The following is a 24,072-nucleotide window of genomic DNA, read 5'->3' on the forward strand; positions in this document are numbered from 1 at the left end:
CATACTGTTTACACAGTATCCCAGTGGCCTAAGACACTGGACTCCTAAGCCATGGATTGTGAGTTCTAGCCTTTTCTGAAGTGGATGGAAACAGAGTGGCGCAGCGGGAGCGTGCTGGGCCCATAACCCAGAGGTCGATGGATCGAAACCATCCTCTGCTAAACAGTTTATTTTAAGTGCGAACAACATTTTTAAAAAATGTGTCGTTTCATGGGCATGTCTCAGTGCCATTATATATATTTTTTTACCTCTTCCAACAGTTCGTATAGGTCATACTGTTTACACAGTATCCCAGTGGCCTAAGACACTGGACTCCTAAGCCATGGATTGTGAGTTCTAGCCTTTTCTGAAGTGGATGGAAGCAGAGTGGCGCAGCGGGAGCGTGCTGGGCCCATAACCCAGAGGTCGATGGATCGAAACCATCCTCTGCTAAACAGTTTATTTTAAGTGCGAACAACATTTTTAAAAAATGTGTCGTTTCATGGGCATGTCTCAGTGCCATTATATATATTTTTTTACCTCTTCCAACAGTTCGTATAGGTCATACTGTTTACACAGTATCCCAGTGGCCTAAGACACTGGACTCCTAAGCCATGGATTGTGAGTTCTAGCCTTTTCTGAAGTGGATGGAAGCAGAGTGGCGCAGCGGGAGCGTGCTGGGCCCATAACCCAGAGGTCGATGGATCGAAACCATCCTCTGCTGAACAGTTTATTTTAAGTGCGAACAACATTTTTAAAAAATGTGTCGTTTCATGGGCATGTCTCAGTGCCATTATATATATTGTTTTACCTCTTCCAACAGTTCGTATAGGTCATACTGTTTACACAGTATCCCAGTGGCCTAAGACACTGGACTCCTAAGCCATGGATTGTGAGTTCTAGCCTTTTCTGAAGTGGATGGAAGCAGAGTGGCGCAGCGGGAGCGTGCTGGGCCCATAACCCAGAGGTCGATGGATCGAAACCATCCTCTGCTAAACAGTTTATTTTAAGTGCGAACAACATTTTTAAAAAATGTGTCGTTTCATGGGCATGTCTCAGTGCCATTATATATATTTTTTTACCTCTTCCAACAGTTCGTATAGGTCATACTGTTTACACAGTATCCCAGTGGCCTAAGACACTGGACTCCTAAGCCATGGATTGTGAGTTCTAGCCTTTTCTGAAGTGGATGGAAGCAGAGTGGCGCAGCGGGAGCGTGCTGGGCCCATAACCCAGAGGTCGATGGATCGAAACCATCCTCTGCTAAACAGTTTATTTTAAGTGCGAACAACATTTTTAAAAAATGTGTCGTTTCATGGGCATGTCTCAGTGCCATTATATATATTTTTTTACCTCTTCCAACAGTTCGTATAGGTCATACTGTTTACACAGTATCCCAGTGGCCTAAGACACTGGACTCCTAAGCCATGGATTGTGAGTTCTAGCCTTTTCTGAAGTGGATGGAAGCAGAGTGGCGCAGCGGGAGCGTGCTGGGCCCATAACCCAGAGGTCGATGGATCGAAACCATCCTCTGCTAAACAGTTTATTTTAAGTTCGAACAACATTTTTTAAAAATGTGTCGTTTCATGGGCATGTCTCAGTGCCATTATATATATTTTTTTACCTCTTCCAACAGATCGTATAGGTCATACTGTTTACACAGTATCCCAGTGGCCTAAGACACTGGACTCCTAAGCCATGGATTGTGAGTTCTAGTCTTTTCTGAAGTGGATGGAAGCAGAGTGGCGCAGCGGGAGCGTGCTGGGCCCATAACCCAGAGGTCGATGGATCGAAACCATCCTCTGCTAAACAGTTATTTTAAGTGCGAACAACATTTTTAAAAAATGTGTCGTTTCATGGGCATGTCTCAGTGCCATTATATATATTTTTTTACCTCTTCCAACAGTTCGTATAGGTCATACTGTTTACACAGTATCCCAGTGGCCTAAGACACTGGACTCCTAAGCCATGGATTGTGAGTTCTAGCCTTTTCTGAAGTGGATGGAAACAGAGTGGCGCAGCGGGAGCGTGCTGGGCCCATAACCCAGAGGTCGATGGATCGAAACCATCCTCTGCTAAGTTTATTTTAAGTGTGAACAACATTTTTAAAAAATGTGTCGTTTCATGGGCATGTCTCAGTGCCATTATATATATTTTTTTACCTCTTCCAACAGTTCGTATAGGTCATACTGTTTACACAGTATCCCAGTGGCCTAAGACACTGGACTCCTAAGCCATGGATTGTGAGTTCTAGCCTTTTCTGAAGTGGATGGAAGCAGAGTGGCGCAGCGGGAGCGTGCTGGGCCCATAACCCAGAGGTCGATGGATCGAAACCATCCTCTGCTAAACAGTTTATTTTAAGTGCGAACAACATTTTTAAAAAATGTGTCGTTTCATGGGCATGTCTCAGTGCCATTATATATATTTTTTTACCTCTTCCAACAGTTCGTATAGGTCATACTGTTTACACAGTATCCCAGTGGCCTAAGACACTGGACTCCTAAGCCATGGATTGTGAGTTCTAGCCTTTTCTGAAGTGGATGGAAGCAGAGTGGCGCAGCGGGAGCGTGCTGGGCCCATAACCCAGAGGTCGATGGATCGAAACCATCCTCTGCTAAACAGTTTATTTTAAGTGCGAACAACATTTTTAAAAAATGTGTCGTTTCATGGGCATGTCTCAGTGCCATTATATATATTTTTTTACCTCTTCCAACAGTTTGTATAGGTCATACTGTTTACACAGTATCCCAGTGGCCTAAGACACTGGACTCCTAAGCCATGGATTGTGAGTTCTAGCCTTTTCTGAAGTGGATGGAAGCAGAGTGGCGCAGCGGGAGTGTGCTGGGCCCATAACCTAGAGGTCAATGGATCGAAACCATCCTCTGCTGAACAGTTTATTTTAAGTGCGAACAACATTTTTAAAAAATGTGTCGTTTCATGGGCATGTCTCAGTGCCATTATATATATTTTTTTACCTCTTCCAACAGTTCGTATAGGTCATACTGTTTACACAGTATCCCAGTGGCCTAAGACACTGGACTCCTAAGCCATGGATTGTGAGTTCTAGCCTTTTCTGAAGTGGATGGAAGCAGAGTGGCGCAGCGGGAGCGTGCTGGGCCCATAACCCAGAGGTCGATGGATCGAAACCATCCTCTGCTAAACAGTTTATTTTAAGTGCGAACAACATTTTTAAAAAATGTGTCGTTTCATGGGCATGTCTCAGTGCCATTATATATATTTTTTTACCTCTTCCAACAGTTCGTATAGGTCATACTGTTTACACAGTATCCCAGTGGCCTAAGACACTGGACTCCTAAGCCATGGATTGTGAGTTCTAGCCTTTTCTGAAGTGGATGGAAGCAGAGTGGCGCAGCGGGAGCGTGCTGGGCCCATAACCCAGAGGTCGATGGATCGAAACCATCCTCTGCTAAACAGTTTATTTTAAGTTCGAACAACATTTTTTAAAAATGTGTCGTTTCATGGGCATGTCTCAGTGCCATTATATATATTTTTTTACCTCTTCCAACAGATCGTATAGGTCATACTGTTTACACAGTATCCCAGTGGCCTAAGACACTGGACTCCTAAGCCATGGATTGTGAGTTCTAGTCTTTTCTGAAGTGGATGGAAGCAGAGTGGCGCAGCGGGAGCGTGCTGGGCCCATAACCCAGAGGTCGATGGATCGAAACCATCCTCTGCTAAACAGTTTATTTTAAGTGCGAACAACATTTTTAAAAAATGTGTCGTTTCATGGGCATGTCTCAGTGCCATTATATATATTTTTTTACCTCTTCCAACAGTTCGTATAGGTCATACTGTTTACACAGTATCCCAGTGGCCTAAGACACTGGACTCCTAAGCCATGGATTGTGAGTTCTAGCCTTTTCTGAAGTGGATGGAAACAGAGTGGCGCAGCGGGAGCGTGCTGGGCCCATAACCCAGAGGTCGATGGATCGAAACCATCCTCTGCTAAACAGTTTATTTTAAGTGCGAACAACATTTTTAAAAAATGTGTCGTTTCATGGGCATGTCTCAGTGCCATTATATATATTTTTTTACCTCTTCCAACAGTTCGTATAGGTCATACTGTTTACACAGTATCCCAGTGGCCTAAGACACTGGACTCCTAAGCCATGGATTGTGAGTTCTAGCCTTTTCTGAAGTGGATGGAAGCAGAGTGGCGCAGCGGGAGCGTGCTGGGCCCATAACCCAGAGGTCGATGGATCGAAACCATCCTCTGCTAAACAGTTTATTTTAAGTGCGAACAACATTTTTAAAAAATGTGTCGTTTCATGGGCATGTCTCAGTGCCATTATATATATTTTTTTACCTCTTCCAACAGTTCGTATAGGTCATACTGTTTACACAGTATCCCAGTGGCCTAAGACACTGGACTCCTAAGCCATGGATTGTGAGTTCTAGCCTTTTCTGAAGTGGATGGAAGCAGAGTGGCGCAGCGGGAGCGTGCTGGGCCCATAACCCAGAGGTCGATGGATCGAAACCATCCTCTGCTGAACAGTTTATTTTAAGTGCGAACAACATTTTTAAAAAATGTGTCGTTTCATGGGCATGTCTCAGTGCCATTATATATATTGTTTTACCTCTTCCAACAGTTCGTATAGGTCATACTGTTTACACAGTATCCCAGTGGCCTAAGACACTGGACTCCTAAGCCATGGATTGTGAGTTCTAGCCTTTTCTGAAGTGGATGGAAGCAGAGTGGCGCAGCGGGAGCGTGCTGGGCCCATAACCCAGAGGTCGATGGATCGAAACCATCCTCTGCTAAACAGTTTATTTTAAGTGCGAACAACATTTTTAAAAAATGTGTCGTTTCATGGGCATGTCTCAGTGCCATTATATATATTTTTTTACCTCTTCCAACAGTTCGTATAGGTCATACTGTTTACACAGTATCCCAGTGGCCTAAGACACTGGACTCCTAAGCCATGGATTGTGAGTTCTAGCCTTTTCTGAAGTGGATGGAAGCAGAGTGGCGCAGCGGGAGCGTGCTGGGCCCATAACCCAGAGGTCGATGGATCGAAACCATCCTCTGCTAAACAGTTTATTTTAAGTGCGAACAACATTTTTAAAAAATGTGTCGTTTCATGGGCATGTCTCAGTGCCATTATATATATTTTTTTACCTCTTCCAACAGTTCGTATAGGTCATACTGTTTACACAGTATCCCAGTGGCCTAAGACACTGGACTCCTAAGCCATGGATTGTGAGTTCTAGCCTTTTCTGAAGTGGATGGAAGCAGAGTGGCGCAGCGGGAGCGTGCTGGGCCCATAACCCAGAGGTCGATGGATCGAAACCATCCTCTGCTAAACAGTTTATTTTAAGTTCGAACAACATTTTTTAAAAATGTGTCGTTTCATGGGCATGTCTCAGTGCCATTATATATATTTTTTTACCTCTTCCAACAGATCGTATAGGTCATACTGTTTACACAGTATCCCAGTGGCCTAAGACACTGGACTCCTAAGCCATGGATTGTGAGTTCTAGTCTTTTCTGAAGTGGATGGAAGCAGAGTGGCGCAGCGGGAGCGTGCTGGGCCCATAACCCAGAGGTCGATGGATCGAAACCATCCTCTGCTAAACAGTTTATTTTAAGTGCGAACAACATTTTTAAAAAATGTGTCGTTTCATGGGCATGTCTCAGTGCCATTATATATATTTTTTTACCTCTTCCAACAGTTCGTATAGGTCATACTGTTTACACAGTATCCCAGTGGCCTAAGACACTGGACTCCTAAGCCATGGATTGTGAGTTCTAGCCTTTTCTGAAGTGGATGGAAACAGAGTGGCGCAGCGGGAGCGTGCTGGGCCCATAACCCAGAGGTCGATGGATCGAAACCATCCTCTGCTAAGTTTATTTTAAGTGTGAACAACATTTTTAAAAAATGTGTCGTTTCATGGGCATGTCTCAGTGCCATTATATATATTTTTTTACCTCTTCCAACAGTTCGTATAGGTCATACTGTTTACACAGTATCCCAGTGGCCTAAGACACTGGACTCCTAAGCCATGGATTGTGAGTTCTAGCCTTTTCTGAAGTGGATGGAAGCAGAGTGGCGCAGCGGGAGCGTGCTGGGCCCATAACCCAGAGGTCGATGGATCGAAACCATCCTCTGCTAAACAGTTTATTTTAAGTGCGAACAACATTTTTAAAAAATGTGTCGTTTCATGGGCATGTCTCAGTGCCATTATATATATTTTTTTACCTCTTCCAACAGTTCGTATAGGTCATACTGTTTACACAGTATCCCAGTGGCCTAAGACACTGGACTCCTAAGCCATGGATTGTGAGTTCTAGCCTTTTCTGAAGTGGATGGAAGCAGAGTGGCGCAGCGGGAGCGTGCTGGGCCCATAACCCAGAGGTCGATGGATCGAAACCATCCTCTGCTAAACAGTTTATTTTAAGTGCGAACAACATTTTTAAAAAATGTGTCGTTTCATGGGCATGTCTCAGTGCCATTATATATATTTTTTTACCTCTTCCAACAGTTTGTATAGGTCATACTGTTTACACAGTATCCCAGTGGCCTAAGACACTGGACTCCTAAGCCATGGATTGTGAGTTCTAGCCTTTTCTGAAGTGGATGGAAGCAGAGTGGCGCAGCGGGAGTGTGCTGGGCCCATAACCTAGAGGTCAATGGATCGAAACCATCCTCTGCTGAACAGTTTATTTTAAGTGCGAACAACATTTTTAAAAAATGTGTCGTTTCATGGGCATGTCTCAGTGCCATTATATATATTTTTTTACCTCTTCCAACAGTTCGTATAGGTCATACTGTTTACACAGTATCCCAGTGGCCTAAGACACTGGACTCCTAAGCCATGGATTGTGAGTTCTAGCCTTTTCTGAAGTGGATGGAAGCAGAGTGGCGCAGCGGGAGCGTGCTGGGCCCATAACCCAGAGGTCGATGGATCGAAACCATCCTCTGCTAAACAGTTTATTTTAAGTGCGAACAACATTTTTAAAAAATGTGTCGTTTCATGGGCATGTCTCAGTGCCATTATATATATTTTTTTACCTCTTCCAACAGTTCGTATAGGTCATACTGTTTACACAGTATCCCAGTGGCCTAAGACACTGGACTCCTAAGCCATGGATTGTGAGTTCTAGCCTTTTCTGAAGTGGATGGAAGCAGAGTGGCGCAGCGGGAGCGTGCTGGGCCCATAACCCAGAGGTCGATGGATCGAAACCATCCTCTGCTAAACAGTTTATTTTAAGTTCGAACAACATTTTTTAAAAATGTGTCGTTTCATGGGCATGTCTCAGTGCCATTATATATATTTTTTTACCTCTTCCAACAGATCGTATAGGTCATACTGTTTACACAGTATCCCAGTGGCCTAAGACACTGGACTCCTAAGCCATGGATTGTGAGTTCTAGTCTTTTCTGAAGTGGATGGAAGCAGAGTGGCGCAGCGGGAGCGTGCTGGGCCCATAACCCAGAGGTCGATGGATCGAAACCATCCTCTGCTAAACAGTTTATTTTAAGTGCGAACAACATTTTTAAAAAATGTGTCGTTTCATGGGCATGTCTCAGTGCCATTATATATATTTTTTTACCTCTTCCAACAGTTCGTATAGGTCATACTGTTTACACAGTATCCCAGTGGCCTAAGACACTGGACTCCTAAGCCATGGATTGTGAGTTCTAGCCTTTTCTGAAGTGGATGGAAACAGAGTGGCGCAGCGGGAGCGTGCTGGGCCCATAACCCAGAGGTCGATGGATCGAAACCATCCTCTGCTAAACAGTTTATTTTAAGTGCGAACAACATTTTTAAAAAATGTGTCGTTTCATGGGCATGTCTCAGTGCCATTATATATATTTTTTTACCTCTTCCAACAGTTCGTATAGGTCATACTGTTTACACAGTATCCCAGTGGCCTAAGACACTGGACTCCTAAGCCATGGATTGTGAGTTCTAGCCTTTTCTGAAGTGGATGGAAGCAGAGTGGCGCAGCGGGAGCGTGCTGGGCCCATAACCCAGAGGTCGATGGATCGAAACCATCCTCTGCTAAACAGTTTATTTTAAGTGCGAACAACATTTTTAAAAAATGTGTCGTTTCATGGGCATGTCTCAGTGCCATTATATATATTTTTTTACCTCTTCCAACAGTTCGTATAGGTCATACTGTTTACACAGTATCCCAGTGGCCTAAGACACTGGACTCCTAAGCCATGGATTGTGAGTTCTAGCCTTTTCTGAAGTGGATGGAAGCAGAGTGGCGCAGCGGGAGCGTGCTGGGCCCATAACCCAGAGGTCGATGGATCGAAACCATCCTCTGCTGAACAGTTTATTTTAAGTGCGAACAACATTTTTAAAAAATGTGTCGTTTCATGGGCATGTCTCAGTGCCATTATATATATTGTTTTACCTCTTCCAACAGTTCGTATAGGTCATACTGTTTACACAGTATCCCAGTGGCCTAAGACACTGGACTCCTAAGCCATGGATTGTGAGTTCTAGCCTTTTCTGAAGTGGATGGAAGCAGAGTGGCGCAGCGGGAGCGTGCTGGGCCCATAACCCAGAGGTCGATGGATCGAAACCATCCTCTGCTAAACAGTTTATTTTAAGTGCGAACAACATTTTTAAAAAATGTGTCGTTTCATGGGCATGTCTCAGTGCCATTATATATATTTTTTTACCTCTTCCAACAGTTCGTATAGGTCATACTGTTTACACAGTATCCCAGTGGCCTAAGACACTGGACTCCTAAGCCATGGATTGTGAGTTCTAGCCTTTTCTGAAGTGGATGGAAGCAGAGTGGCGCAGCGGGAGCGTGCTGGGCCCATAACCCAGAGGTCGATGGATCGAAACCATCCTCTGCTAAACAGTTTATTTTCAGTGCGAACAACATTTTAAAAAAATGTGTCGTTTCATGGGCATGTCTCAGTGCCATTATATATATTTTTTTACCTCTTCCAACAGTTCGTATAGGTCATACTGTTTACACAGTATCCCAGTGGCCTAAGACACTGGACTCCTAAGCCATGGATTGTGAGTTCTAGCCTTTTCTGAAGTGGATGGAAGCAGAGTGGCGCAGCGGAAGCGTGCTGGGCCCATAACCCAGAGGTCGATGGATCGAAACCATCCTCTGCTAAACAGTTTATTTTCAGTGCGAACAACATTTTAAAAAAATGTGTCGTTTCATGGGCATGTCTCAGTGCCATTATATATATTTTTTTACCTCTTCCAACAGTTCGTATAGGTCATACTGTTTACACAGTATCCCAGTGGCCTAAGACACTGGACTCCTAAGCCATGGATTGTGAGTTCTAGCCTTTTCTGAAGTGGATGGAAGCAGAGTGGCGCAGCGGGAGCGTGCTGGGCCCATAACCCAGAGGTCGATGGATCGAAACCATCCTCTGCTAAACAGTTTATTTTAAGTGCGAACAACATTTTTAAAAAATGTGTCTTTTCCTGGGCATGTCTCAGTGCCATTATATATATTTTTTTACCTCTTCCAACAGTTCGTATAGGTCATACTGTTTACACAGTATCCCAGTGGCCTAAGACACTGGACTCCTAAGCCATGGATTGTGAGTTCTAGCCTTTTCTGAAGTGGATAGAAGCAGAGTGGCGCAGCGGAAGCGTGCTGGGCCCATAACCCAGAGGTCGATGGATTGAAACCATCCTCTGCTAAACAGTTTATTTTAAGTGCGAACAACATTTTTAAAAAATGTGTCGTTTCATGGGCATGTCTCAGTGCCATTATATATATTTTTTTACCTCTTCCAACAGTTCGTATAGGTCATACTGTTTACACAGTATCCCAGTGGCCTAAGACACTGGACTCCTAAGCCATGGATTGTGAGTTCTAGCCTTTTCTGAAGTGGATGGAAGCAGAGTGGCGCAGCGGGAGCGTGCTGGGCCCATAACCCAGAGGTCGATGGATCGAAACCATCCTCTGCTGAACAGTTTATTTTAAGTGCGAACAACATTTTTAAAAAATGTGTCGTTTCATGGGCATGTCTCAGTGCCATTATATATATTGTTTTACCTCTTCCAACAGTTCGTATAGGTCATACTGTTTACACAGTATCCCAGTGGCCTAAGACACTGGACTCCTAAGCCATGGATTGTGAGTTCTAGCCTTTTCTGAAGTGGATGGAAGCAGAGTGGCGCAGCGGGAGCGTGCTGGGCCCATAACCCAGAGGTCGATGGATCGAAACCATCCTCTGCTAAACAGTTTATTTTAAGTGCGAACAACATTTTTAAAAAATGTGTCGTTTCATGGGCATGTCTCAGTGCCATTATATATATTTTTTTACCTCTTCCAACAGTTCGTATAGGTCATACTGTTTACACAGTATCCCAGTGGCCTAAGACACTGGACTCCTAAGCCATGGATTGTGAGTTCTAGCCTTTTCTGAAGTGGATGGAAGCAGAGTGGCGCAGCGGGAGCGTGCTGGGCCCATAACCCAGAGGTCGATGGATCGAAACCATCCTCTGCTAAACAGTTTATTTTCAGTGCGAACAACATTTTAAAAAAATGTGTCGTTTCATGGGCATGTCTCAGTGCCATTATATATATTTTTTTACCTCTTCCAACAGTTCGTATAGGTCATACTGTTTACACAGTATCCCAGTGGCCTAAGACACTGGACTCCTAAGCCATGGATTGTGAGTTCTAGCCTTTTCTGAAGTGGATGGAAGCAGAGTGGCGCAGCGGAAGCGTGCTGGGCCCATAACCCAGAGGTCGATGGATCGAAACCATCCTCTGCTAAACAGTTTATTTTCAGTGCGAACAACATTTTAAAAAAATGTGTCGTTTCATGGGCATGTCTCAGTGCCATTATATATATTTTTTTACCTCTTCCAACAGTTCGTATAGGTCATACTGTTTACACAGTATCCCAGTGGCCTAAGACACTGGACTCCTAAGCCATGGATTGTGAGTTCTAGCCTTTTCTGAAGTGGATGGAAGCAGAGTGGCGCAGCGGGAGCGTGCTGGGCCCATAACCCAGAGGTCGATGGATCGAAACCATCCTCTGCTAAACAGTTTATTTTAAGTGCGAACAACATTTTTAAAAAATGTGTCTTTTCCTGGGCATGTCTCAGTGCCATTATATATATTTTTTTACCTCTTCCAACAGTTCGTATAGGTCATACTGTTTACACAGTATCCCAGTGGCCTAAGACACTGGACTCCTAAGCCATGGATTGTGAGTTCTAGCCTTTTCTGAAGTGGATAGAAGCAGAGTGGCGCAGCGGAAGCGTGCTGGGCCCATAACCCAGAGGTCGATGGATTGAAACCATCCTCTGCTAAACAGTTTATTTTAAGTGCGAACAACATTTTTAAAAAATGTGTCGTTTCATGGGCATGTCTCAGTGCCATTATATATATTTTTTTACCTCTTCCAACAGTTCGTATAGGTCATACTGTTTACACAGTATCCCAGTGGCCTAAGACACTGGACTCCTAAGCCATGGATTGTGAGTTCTAGCCTTTTCTGAAGTGGATGGAAGCAGAGTGGCGCAGCGGGAGCGTGCTGGGCCCATAACCCAGAGGTCGATGGATCGAAACCATCCTCTGCTAAACAGTTTATTTTAAGTGCGAACAACATTTTAAAAAAATGTGTCGTTTCATGGGCATGTCTCAGTGCCATTATATATATTTTTTTACCTCTTCCAACAGTTCGTATAGGTCATACTGTTTACACAGTATCCCAGTGGCCTAAGACACTGGACTCCTAAGCCATGGATTGTGAGTTCTAGCCTTTTCTGAAGTGGATAGAAGCAGAGTGGCGCAGCGGAAGCGTGCTGGGCCCATAACCCAGAGGTCGATGGATTGAAACCATCCTCTGCTAAACAGTTTATTTTAAGTGCGAACAACATTTTTAAAAAATGTGTCGTTTCATGGGCATGTCTCAGTGCCATTATATATATTTTTTTACCTCTTCCAACAGTTCGTATAGGTCATACTGTTTACACAGTATCCCAGTGGCCTAAGACACTGGACTCCTAAGCCATGGATTGTGAGTTCTAGCCTTTTCTGAAGTGGATGGAAGCAGAGTGGCGCAGCGGGAGCGTGCTGGGCCCATAACCCAGAGGTCGATGGATCGAAACCATCCTCTGCTAAACAGTTTATTTTAAGTGCGAACAACATTTTAAAAAAATGTGTCGTTTCATGGGCATGTCTCAGTGCCATTATATATATTTTTTTACCTCTTCCAACAGTTCGTATAGGTCATACTGTTTACACAGTATCCCAGTGGCCTAAGACACTGGACTCCTAAGCCATGGATTGTGAGTTCTAGCCTTTTCTGAAGTGGATGGAAGCAGAGTGGCGCAGCGGAAGCGTGCTGGGCCCATAACCCAGAGGTCGATGGATCGAAACCATCCTCTGCTAAACAGTTTATTTTAAGTGCGAACAACATTTTAAAAAAATGTGTCGTTTCATGGGCATGTCTCAGTGCCATTATATATATTTTTTTACCTCTTCCAACAGTTCGTATAGGTCATACTGTTTACACAGTATCCCAGTGGCCTAAGACACTGGACTCCTAAGCCAGGGATTGTGGGTTCAAGTCCCATCTGGGGTGGATGGAAGCAGAGTGGCGCAGCGGGAGCGTGCTGGGCCCATAACCCAGAGGTCGATGGATCGAAACCATCCTCTGCTAAACAGTTTATTTTCAGTGCGAACAACATTTTAAAAAAATGTGTTGTTTCATGGGCATGTCTCAGTGCCATTATATATATTTTTTTACCTCTTCCAACAGTTCGTATAGGTCATACTGTTTACACAGTATCCCAGTGGCCTAAGACACTGGACTCCTAAGCCATGGATTGTGAGTTCTAGCCTTTTCTGAAGTGGATGGAAGCAGAGTGGCGCAGCGGAAGCGTGCTGGGCCCATAACCCAGAGGTCGATGGATCGAAACCATCCTCTGCTAAACAGTTTATTTTAAGTGCGAACAACATTTTTAAAAAATGTGTCGTTTCATGGGCATGTCTCAGTGCCATTATATATATTTTTTTACCTCTTCCAACAGTTCGTATAGGTCATACTGTTTACACAGTATCCCAGTGGCCTAAGACACTGGACTCCTAAGCCATGGATTGTGAGTTCTAGCCTTTTCTGAAGTGGATGGAAGCAGAGTGGCGCAGCGGGAGCGTGCTGGGCCCATAACCCAGAGTTCGATGGATCGAAACCATCCTCTGCTAAACAGTTTATTTTAAGTGCGAACAAAATTTTTAAAAAAATGTGTCGTTTCATGGGTATGTCTCAGTGCCATTATATATATTTTTTTACCTCTTCCAACAGTTCGTATAGGTCATACTGTTTACACAGTATCCCAGTGGCCTAAGACACTGGACTCCTAAGCCATGGATTGTGAGTTCTAGCCTTTTCTGAAGTGGATGGAAGCAGAGTGGCGCAGCGGGAGCGTGCTGGGCCCATAACCCAGAGGTCGATGGATCGAAACCATCCTCTGCTAAACACTTTATTTTAAGTGCGAACAACATTTTTAAAAAATGTGTCGTTTCATGGGCATGTCTCAGTGCCATTATATATATTTTTTTACCTCTTCCAACAGTTCGTATAGGTCATACTGTTTACACAGTATCCCAGTGGCCTAAGACACTGGACTCCTAAGCCATGGATTGTGAGTTCTAGTCTTTTCTGAAGTGGATGGAAGCAGAGTGGCGCAGCGGGAGCGTGCTGGGCCCATAACCCAGAGGTCGATGGTTCGAAACCATCCTCTGCTAAACAGTTTATTTTAAGTGCGCACAACATTTAAAAAAAATGTGTCGTTTCATGGGCATGTCTCAGTGCCATTATATATATTTTTTTACCTCTTCCAACAGTTCGTATAGGTCATACTGTTTACACAGTATCCCAGTGGCCTAAGACACTGGACTCCTAAGCCATGGATTGTGAGTTCTAGCCTTTTCTGAAGTGGATGGAAGCAGAGTGGCGCAGCGGGAGCGTGCTGGGCCCATAACCCAGAGGTCGATGGATCGAAACCATCCTCTGCTAAACAGTTTATTTTAAGTGCGAACAACATTTTTAAAAAATGTGTCGTTTCATCGGCATGTCTCAGTGCCATTATATATATTTTTTTACCTCTTCCAACAGTTCGTATAGGTCATACTGTTTACACAGTATCCCAGTGGCCTAAGACACTGGACTCCTAACCATGGATTGTGAGTTCTAGTCTTTTCTGAAGTGGATGGAAGCAGAGTGGAGCAGCGGGAGCGTGCTGGGCCCATAACCCAGAGGTCGATGGATCGAAACCATCCTCTGCTAAACAGTTTATTTTAAGTGCGAACAACATTTTTAAAAAATGTGTCGTTTCATGGGCATGTCTCAGTGCCATTATATATATTTTTTTACCTCTTCCAACAGTTCGTATAGGTCATACTGTTTACACAGTATCCCAGTGGCCTAAGACACTGAAGTGGATGGAAGCCATGGATTGTGAGTTCTAGTCTTTTCTGAAGTGGATGGAAGCAGAGTGGAGCAGCGGGAGCGTGCTGGGCCCATAACCCAGAGGTCGATGGATCGAAACCATCCTCTGCTAAACAGTTTATTTTAAGTGCGAACAACATTTTTAAAAAATGTGTCGTTTCATGGTTATGTCTCAGTGCCATTATATATATTTTTTTACCTCTTCCAACAGTTCGTATAGGTCATACTGTTTACACAGTATCCCAGTGGCCTAAGACACTGGACTCCTAAGCCATGGATTGTGAGTTCTAGTCTTTTCTGAAGTGGATGGAAGCAGAGTGGCGCAGCGGGAGCGTGCTGGGCCCATAACCCAGAGGTCGATGGATCGAAACCACCCTCTGCTAAACAGTTTATTTTAAGTGCAAACAACATTTTTAAAAAATGTGTCGTTTCATGGGCATGTCTCAGTGCCATTATATATATTTTTTTACCTCATCCAACAGTTCGTATAGGTCATACTGTTTACACAGTATCCCAGTGGCCTAAGACACTGGACTCCTAAGCCATGGATTGTGAGTTCTAGTCTTTTCTGAAGTGGCTGAGAGCAGAGTGGCGCAGCGGGAGCGTGCTGGGCCCATAACCCAGAGGTCGATGGATCGAAACCATCCTCTGCTAAACAGTTTATTTTAAGTGCGAACAACATTTTTAAAAAATGTGTCGTTTCATGGGCATGTCTCAGTGCCATTATATATATTTTTTTACCTCTTCCAACAGTTCGTATAGGTCATACTGTTTACACAGTATCCCAGTGGCCTAAGACACTGGACTCCTAAGCCATGGATTGTGAGTTCTAGTCTTTTCTGAAGTGGATGGAAGCAGAGTGGCGCAGCGGGAGTGTGCTGGGCCCATAACCCAGAGGTCGATGGATCGGAACCATCCTCTGCTAAACAGTTTATTTTAAGTGCGAACAACATTTTTAAAAAATGTGTCGTTTCATGGGCATGTCTCAGTGCCATTATATATATTTTTTTACCTCTTCCAACAGTTCGTATAGGTCATACTGTTTACACAGTATCCCAGTGGCCTAAGACACTGGACTCCTAAGCCATGGATTGTGAGTTCTAGCCTTTTCTGAAGTGGATGGAAGCAGAGTGGCGCAGCGGGAGCGTGCTGGGCCCATAACCCAGAGGTCGATGAATCGAAACCATCCTCTGCTAAACAGTTTATTTTAAGTGCGAACAACATTTTTAAAAAATGTGTCGTCTCATGGGCATGTCTCAGTGCCATTATATATATTTTTTTACCTCTTCCAACAGTTCGTATAGGTCATACTGTTTACACAGTATCCCAGTGGCCTAAGACACTGGACTCCTAAGCCATGGATTGTGAGTTCTAGTCTTTTCTGAAGTGGATGGAAGCAGAGTGGCGCAGCGGAAGCGTGCTGGGCCCATAACCCAGAGGTCGATGGATCGAAACCATCCTCTGCTAAACAGTTTATTTTAAGTGCGAACAACATTTTTAAAAAATGTGTCGTTTCATGGGCAAGTCTCAGTGCCATTATATATATTTTTTTACCTCTTCCAACAGTTCGTATAGGTCATACTGTTTACACAGTATCCCAGTGGCCTAAGACACTGGACTCCTAAGCCATGGATTGTGAGTTCTAGTCTTTTCTGAAGTGGATGGAAGCAGAGTGGAGCAGCGGGAGCGTGCTGGGCCCATAACCCAGAGGTCGATGGATCGAAACCATCCTCTGCTAAACAGTTTATTTTAAGTGCGAACAACATTTTTAAAAAATTTGTCGTTTCATGGGCATGTCTCAGTGCCATTATATATATTTTTTTACCTCTTCCAACAGTTCGTATAGGTCATACTGTTTACACAGTATCCCAGTGGCCTAAGACACTGGACTCCTAAGCCATGGACTGTGAGTTCTAGCCTTTTCTGAAGTGGATGGAAGCAGAGTGGCGCAGCGGGAGCGTGCTGGGCCCATAACCCAGAGGTCGATGGATCGAAACCATCCTCTGCTAAACAGTTTATTTTAAGTGCGAACAACATTTTTAAAAAATGTGTCGTTTCATGGGCATGTCTCAGTGCCATTATATATATTTTTTTACCTCTTCCAACAGTTCGTATAGGTCATACTGTTTACACAGTATCCCAGTGGCCTAAGACACTGGACTCCTAAGCCATGGATTGTGAGTTCTAGTCTTTTCTGAAGTGGATGGAAGCAGAGTGGAGCAGCGGGAGCGTGCTGGGCCCATAACCCAGAGGTCGATGGATCGAAACCATCCTCTGCTAAACAGTTTATTTTAAGTGCGAACAACATTTTTAAAAAATGTGTCGTTTCATGGGCATGTCTCAGTGCCATTATATATATTTTTTTACCTCTTCCAACAGTTCGTATAGGTCATACTGTTTACACAGTATCCCAGTGGCCTAAGACACTGGACTCCTAAGCCATGGATTGTGAGTTCTAGGTTCTTCTGATGTGGATGGAAGCAGAGTGGCGCAGCGGGAGCGTGCTGGGCCCATAACCCAGAGGTCGATGGATCGAAACCACCCTCTGCTAAACAGTTTATTTTAAGTGCAAACAACATTTAAAAAAAATGTGTCGTTTCATGGGCATGTCTCAGTGCCATTATATATATTTTTTTACCTCATCCAACAGTTCGTATAGGTCATACTGTTTACACAGTATCCCAGTGGCCTAAGACACTGGACTCCTAAGCCATGGATTGTGAGTTCTAGTCTTTTCTGAAGTGGCTGAGAGCAGAGTGGCGCAGCGGGAGCGTGCTGGGCCCTTAACCCAGAGGTCGATGGATCGAAACCATTCTCTGCTAAACAGTTTATTTTAAGTGCGAACAACATTTTTTAAAAATGTGTCGTTTCATGGGTAAGTCTCAGTGCTATTATATATATTTTTTTACCTCTTCCAACAGTTCGTATAGGTCATACTGTTTACACAGTATCCCAGTGGCCTAAGACACTGGACTCCTAAGCCATTGATTGTGAGTTCTAGTCTTTTCTGAAGTGGATGGAAGCAGAGTGGAGCAGCGGGAGCGTGCTGGGCCCATAACCCAGAGGTCGATGGATCGAAACCATCCTCTGCTAAACAGTTTATTTTAAGTGCGAACAACATTTTTAAAAAATGTGTCGTTTCATGGGCATGTCTCAGTGCCATTATATATATTTTTTTACCTCTTCCAACAGTTCGTATAGGTCATACTGTTTACACAGTATCCCAGTGGCCTAAGACACTGGACTCCTAAGCCATGGATTGTGAGTTCTAGTCTTTTCTGAAGTGGATGGAAGCAGAGTGGAGCAGCGGGAGCGTGCTGGGCCCATAACCCAGAGGTCGATGGATCGAAACCATCCTCTGCTAAACAGTTTATTTTAAGTGCGAACAACATTTTTAAAAAATGTGTCGTTTCATGGGCATGTCTCAGTGCCATTATATATATTTTTTTACCTCTTCCAACAGTTCGTATAGGTCATACTGTTTACACAGTATCCCAGTGGCCTAAGACACTGGACTCCTAAGCCATGGATTGTGAGTTCTAGTCTTTTCTGAAGTGGATGGAAGCAGAGTGGAGCAGCGGGAGCGTGCTGGGCCCATAACCCAGAGGTCGATGGATCGAAACCATCCTCTGCTAAACAGTTTATTTTAAGTGCGAACAACATTTTAAAAAAATGTGTCGTTTCATGGGCATGTCTCAGTGCCATTATATCTATTTTTTTACCTCTTCCAACAGTTCGTATAGGTCATACTGTTTACACAGTATCCCAGTGGCCTAAGACACTGGACTCCTAAGCCATGGATTGTGAGTTCTAGTCTTTTCTGAAGTGGATGGAAGCAGAGTGGCGCAGCGGGAGCGTGCTGGGCCCATAACCAAGAGGTCGATGGATCGAAACCACCCTCTGCTAAACAGTTTATTTTAAGTGCAAACAACATTTTAAAAAAATGTGTCGTTTCATGGGCATGTCTCAGTGCCATTATATATATTTTTTTACCTCATCCAACAGTTCGTATAGGTCATACTGTTTACACAGTATCCCAGTGGCCTAAGACACTGGACTCCTAAGCCATGGATTGTGAGTTCTAGTCTTTTCTGAAGTGGCTGAGAGCAGAGTGGCGCAGCGGGAGCGTGCTGGGCCCATAACCCAGAGGTCGATGGAGCGAAACCATTCTCTGCTAAACAGTTTATTTTAAGTGCGAACAACATTTTTAAAAAATGTGTCGTTTCATGGGCAAGTCTCAGTGCCATTATATATATTTTTTTACCTCTTCCAACAGTTCGTATAGGTCATACTGTTTACACAGTATCCCAGTGGCCTAAGACACTGGACTCCTAAGCCATGGATTGTGAGTTCTAGTCTTTTCTGAGGTGGATGGAAGCAGAGTGGCGCAGCGGGAGCGTGCTGGGCCCATAACCCAGAGGTCGATGGATCGAAACCACCCTCTGCTAAACAGTTTATTTTAAGTGCAAACAACATTTTTAAAAAATGTGTCGTTTCATGGGCATGTCTCAGTGCCATTATATATATTTTTTTACCTCATCCAACAGTTCGTATAGGTCATACTGTTTACACAGTATCCCAGTGGCCTAAGACACTGGACTCCTAAGCCATGGATTGTGAGTTCTAGTCTTTTCTGAAGTGGATGGAAGCAGAGTGGCGCAGCGGGAGCGTGCTGGGCCCATAACCCAGAGGTCGATGGATCGAAACCATCCTCTGCTAAGCAGTTTAATTTAAGTGCGAACAACATTTTAAAAAAATGTGTCGTTTCATGGGCATGTCTCAGTGCCATTATATATATTTGTTTACCTCTTCCAACAGTTCGTATAGGTCATACTGTTTACACAGTATCCCAGTGGCCTAAGACACTGGACTCCTAAGCCATGGATTGGGAGTTCTAGTCTTTTCTGAAGTGGCTGAGAGCAGAGTGGCGCAGCGGGAGAGTGCTGGGCCCATAACCCAGAGGTCGATGGAGCGAAACCATTCTCTGCTAAACAGTTTATTTTAAGTGCGAACAACATTTTAAAAAAATGTGTCGTTTCATGGGCAAGTCTCAGTGCCATTATATATATTTTTTTACCTCTTCCAACAGTTCGTATAGGTCATACTGTTTACACAGTATCCCAGTGGCCTAAGACACTGGACTCCTAAGCCATGGATTGTGAGTTCTAGTCTTTTCTGAGGTGGATGGAAGCAGAGTGGCGCAGCGGGAGCGTGCTGGGCCCATAACCCAGAGGTCGATGGATCGAAACCACCCTCTGCTAAACAGTTTATTTTAAGTGCAAACAACATTTTTTAAAAATGTGTCGTTTCATGGGCATGTCTCAGTGCCATTATATATATTTTTTTACCTCATCCAACAGTTCGTATAGGTCATACTGTTTACACAGTATCCCAGTGGCCTAAGACACTGGACTCCTAAGCCATGGATTGTGAGTTCTAGTCTTTTCTGAAGTGGATGGAAGCAGAGTGGCGCAGCGGGAGCGTGCTGGGCCCATAACCCAGAGGTCGATGGATCGAAACCATCCTCTGCTAAGCAGTTTAATTTAAGTGCGAACAACATTTTTAAAAAATGTGTCGTTTCATGGGCATGTCTCAGTGCCATTATATATATTTTTTTACCTCTTCCAACAGTTCGTATAGGTCATACTGTTTACACAGTATCCCAGTGGCCTAAGACACTGGACTCCTAAGCCATGGATTGTGAGTTCTAGTCTTTTCTGAAGTGGCTGAGAGCAGAGTGGCGCAGCGGGAGCGTGCTGGGCCCATAACCCAGAGGTCGATGGATCGAAACCATCCTCTGCTAAACAGTTTATTTCAAGTGCGAACAACATTTTAAAAAAATTTGTCGTTTCATGGGCATGTCTCAGTGCCATTATATATATTTTTTTACCTCTTCCAACAGTTTGTATAGGTCATACTGTTTACACAGTATCCCAGTAGCATAAGACACTGGACTCCTAAGCCATGGATTGTGAGTTCTAGTCTTTTCTGAAGTGGATGGAAGCAGAGTGGCGCAGCGGAAGCGTGCTGGGCCCATAACCCAGAGGTCGATGGATCGAAACCATCCTCTGCTAAACAGTTTATTTTAAGTGCGAACAACATTTTTATAAAATGTGTCGTTTCATGGGCATGTCTCAGTGCCATTATATATATTTTTTTACCTCGTCCAACAGTTCGTATAGGTCATACTGTTTACACAGTATCCCAGTGGCCTAAGACACTGGACTCCTAAGCCATGGATTGTGAGTTCTAGTCTTTTCTGAAGTGGATGGAAGCAGAGTGGCGCAGCGGGAGCGTGCTGGGCCCATAACCCAGAGGTCGATGGAGCGAAACCATCCTCTGCTAAACAGTTTATTTTAAGTGCGAACAACATTTTTATAAAATGTGTCGTTTCATGGGCATGTCTCAGTGCCATTATATATATTTTTTTACCTCGTCCAACAGTTCGTATAGGTCATACTGTTTACACAGTATCCCAGTGGCCTAAGACACTGGACTCCTAAGCCATGGATTGTGAGTTCTAGTCTTTTCTGAAGTGGATGGAAGCAGAGTGGCGCAGCGGGAGCGTGCTGGGCCCATAACCCAGAGGTCGATGGATCGAAACCACCCTCTGCTAAACAGTTTATTTTAAGTGCAAACAACATTTTTTAAAAATGTGTCGTTTCATGGGCATGTCTCAGTGCCATTATATATATTTTTTTACCTCATCCAACAGTTCGTATAGGTCATACTGTTTACACAGTATCCCAGTGGCCTAAGACACTGGACTCCTAAGCCATGGATTGTGAGTTCTAGTCTTTTCTGAAGTGGATGGAAGCAGAGTGGCGCAGCGGGAGCGTGCTGGGCCCATAACCCAGAGGTCGATGGATCGAAACCATCCTCTGCTAAGCAGTTTAATTTAAGTGCGAACAACATTTTAAAAAAATGTGTCGTTTCATGGGCATGTCTCAGTGCCATTATATATATTTTTTTACCTCTTCCAACAGTTCGTATAGGTCATACTGTTTACACAGTATCCCAGTGGCCTAAGACACTGGACTCCTAAGCCATGGATTGTGAGTTCTAGTCTTTTCTGAAGTGGCTGAGAGCAGAGTGGCGCAGCGGGAGAGTGCTGGGCCCATAACCCAGAGGTCGATGGAGCGAAACCATTCTCTGCTAAACAGTTTATTTTAAGTGCGAACAACATTTTTAAAAAATGTGTCGTTTCATGGGCAAGTCTCAGTGCCATTATATATATTTTTTTACCTCTTCCAACAGTTCGTATAGGTCATACTGTTTACACAGTATCCCAGTGGCCTAAGACACTGGACTCCTAAGCCATGGATTGTGAGTTCTAGTCTTTTCTGAGGTGGATGGAAGCAGAGTGGCGCAGCGGGAGCGTGCTGGGCCCATAACCCAGAGGTCGATGGATCGAAACCATCCTCTGCTAAACAGTTTATTTTAAGTGCAAACAACATTTTTAAAAAATGTGTCGATTCATGGGCATGTCTCAGTGCCATTATATATATTTTTTTACCTCATCCAACAGTTCGTATAGGTCATACTGTTTACACAGTATCCCAGTGGCCTAAGACACTGGACTCCTAAGCCATGGATTGTGAGTTCTAGTCTTTTCTGAAGTGGATGGAAGCAGAGTGGCGCAGCGGGAGCGTGCTGGGCCCATAACCCAGAGGTCGATGGATCGAAACCATCCTCTGCTAAGCAGTTTAATTTAAGTGCGAACAACATTTTTAAAAAATGTGTCGTTTCATGGGCATGTCTCAGTGCCATTATATATATTTTTTTACCTCTTCCAACAGTTCGTATAGGTCATACTGTTTACACAGTATCCCAGTGGCCTAAGACACTGGACTCCTAAGCCATAGATTGTGAGTTCTAGTCTTTTCTGAAGTGGCTGAGAGCAGAGTGGCGCAGCGGGAGCGTGCTGGGCCCATAACCCAGAGGTCGATGGATCGAAACCATCCTCTGCTAAACAGTTTATTTCAAGTGCGAACAACATTTTAAAAAAATTTGTCGTTTCATGGGCATGTCTCAGTGCCATTATATATATTTTTTTACCTCTTCCAACAGTTCGTATAGGTCATACTGTTTACACAGTATCCCAGTAGCATAAGACACTGGACTCCTAAGCCATGGATTGTGAGTTCTAGTCTTTTCTGAAGTGGATGGAAGCAGAGTGGCGCAGCGGGAGCGTGCTGGGCCCATAACCCAGAGGTCGATGGATCGAAACCATCCTCTGCTAAACAGTTTATTTCAAGTGCGAACAACATTTTAAAAAAATTTGTCGTTTCATGGGCATGTCTCAGTGCCATTATATATATTTTTTTACCTCTTCCAACAGTTCGTATAGGTCATACTGTTTACACAGTATCCCAGTAGCATAAGACACTGGACTCCTAAGCCATGGATTGTGAGTTCTAGTCTTTTCTGAAGTGGATGGAAGCAGAGTGGCGCAGCGGGAACGTGCTGGGCCCATAACCCAGAGGTCGATGGATCGAAACCATCCTCTGCTAAACAGTTTATTTTCAAAAATGAAACGCAAACAGAAATTAGAAAGCTAAATTGTGCGAACAACATTTTTAAAAAATGTGTCGTTTCATGGGCATGTCTCAGTGCCATTATATATATTTTTTTACCTCTTCCAACAGTTCGTATAGGTCATACTGTTTACACAGTATCCCAGTGTTCTAAGACACTGGACTCCTAAGCCATGGATTGTGAGTTCTAGTCTTTTCTGAAGTGGATGGAAGCAGAGTGGCGCAGCGGGAGCGTGCTGGGCCCATAACCCAGAGGTCGATGGATCGAAACCATCCTCTGCTAAACAGTTTATTTTAAGTGCAAACAACATTTTTTAAAAAAATGTGTCGTTTCATGGGCATGTCTCAGTGCCATTATATATATTTTTTTACCTCTTCCAACAGTTCGTATAGGTCATACTGTTTACACAGTATCCCAGTGGCCTAAGACACTGGACTCCTAAGCCATGGATTGTGAGTTCTAGTCTTTTCTGAAGTGGATGGAAGCAGAGTGGAGCAGCGGGAGCGTGCTGGGCCCATAACCCAGAGGTCGATGGATCGAAACCATCCTCTCCTAAACAGTTTATTTTAAGTGCGAACAACATTTTTAAAAAATGTGTCGTTTCATGGGCATGTCTCAGTGCCATTATATATATTTTTTTACCTCTTCCAACAGTTCGTATAGGTCATACTGTTTACACAGTATCCCAGTGGCCTAAGACACTGGACTCCTAAGCCATGGATTGTGAGTTCTAGTCTTTTCTGAAGTGGCTGAGAGCAGAGTGGCGCAGCGGGAGCGTGCTGGGCCCATAACCCAGAGGTCGATGGATCGAAACCATCCTCTGCTAAACAGTTTATTTTAAGTGCGAACATCATTTTTAAAAAATGTGTTGTTTCATGGGCATGTCTCAGTGCCATTATATATATTTTTTTACCTCTTCCAACAGTTCGTATAGGTCATACTGTTTACACAGTATCCCAGTAGCCTAAGACACTGGACTCCTAAGCCATAGATTGTGAGTTCTAGTCTTTTCTGAAGTGGATGGAAGCAGAGTGGCGCAGCGGGAGCGTGCTGGGCCCATAACCCAGAGGTCGATGGATCGAAACCATCCTCTGCTAAACAATTTATTTTAAGTGCGAACAACATT

General features: G+C 44.0%; 7 non-coding genes across 7 annotated transcripts; all 7 read left to right on the forward strand.

Moving 5' to 3' along the window:
• The first annotated feature begins 9,025 nt into the window (after nucleotides 1–9,025).
• On the forward strand, nucleotides 9,026–9,097 carry trnam-cau (transfer RNA methionine (anticodon CAU)). Its single transcript has one exon. It is a non-coding gene; the product is annotated as a tRNA-Met (tRNA).
• Nucleotides 9,098–10,651: 1,554 nt separating this feature from the next.
• On the forward strand, nucleotides 10,652–10,723 carry trnam-cau (transfer RNA methionine (anticodon CAU)). Its single transcript has one exon. It is a non-coding gene; the product is annotated as a tRNA-Met (tRNA).
• Nucleotides 10,724–12,277: 1,554 nt separating this feature from the next.
• On the forward strand, nucleotides 12,278–12,349 carry trnam-cau (transfer RNA methionine (anticodon CAU)). Its single transcript has one exon. It is a non-coding gene; the product is annotated as a tRNA-Met (tRNA).
• Nucleotides 12,350–12,819: 470 nt separating this feature from the next.
• trnam-cau (transfer RNA methionine (anticodon CAU)) lies at nucleotides 12,820–12,891 on the forward strand. The gene has a single exon. It is a non-coding gene; the product is annotated as a tRNA-Met (tRNA).
• Nucleotides 12,892–13,633: 742 nt separating this feature from the next.
• trnam-cau (transfer RNA methionine (anticodon CAU)) lies at nucleotides 13,634–13,705 on the forward strand. The gene has a single exon. It is a non-coding gene; the product is annotated as a tRNA-Met (tRNA).
• Nucleotides 13,706–15,803: 2,098 nt separating this feature from the next.
• Nucleotides 15,804–15,875, forward strand: trnam-cau (transfer RNA methionine (anticodon CAU)). The gene has a single exon. It is a non-coding gene; the product is annotated as a tRNA-Met (tRNA).
• A 4,535-nt stretch (nucleotides 15,876–20,410) lies between these two features.
• Nucleotides 20,411–20,482, forward strand: trnam-cau (transfer RNA methionine (anticodon CAU)). Its single transcript has one exon. It is a non-coding gene; the product is annotated as a tRNA-Met (tRNA).
• Nucleotides 20,483–24,072: the final 3,590 nt, after the last annotated feature.

This window comes from Oncorhynchus mykiss, chromosome 7 (assembly GCF_057628025.1).
Source record: "Oncorhynchus mykiss isolate SJ-2025 chromosome 7, ASM5762802v1, whole genome shotgun sequence".
In the NCBI taxonomy this organism is placed as follows: Eukaryota; Metazoa; Chordata; class Actinopteri; order Salmoniformes; family Salmonidae; genus Oncorhynchus; species Oncorhynchus mykiss.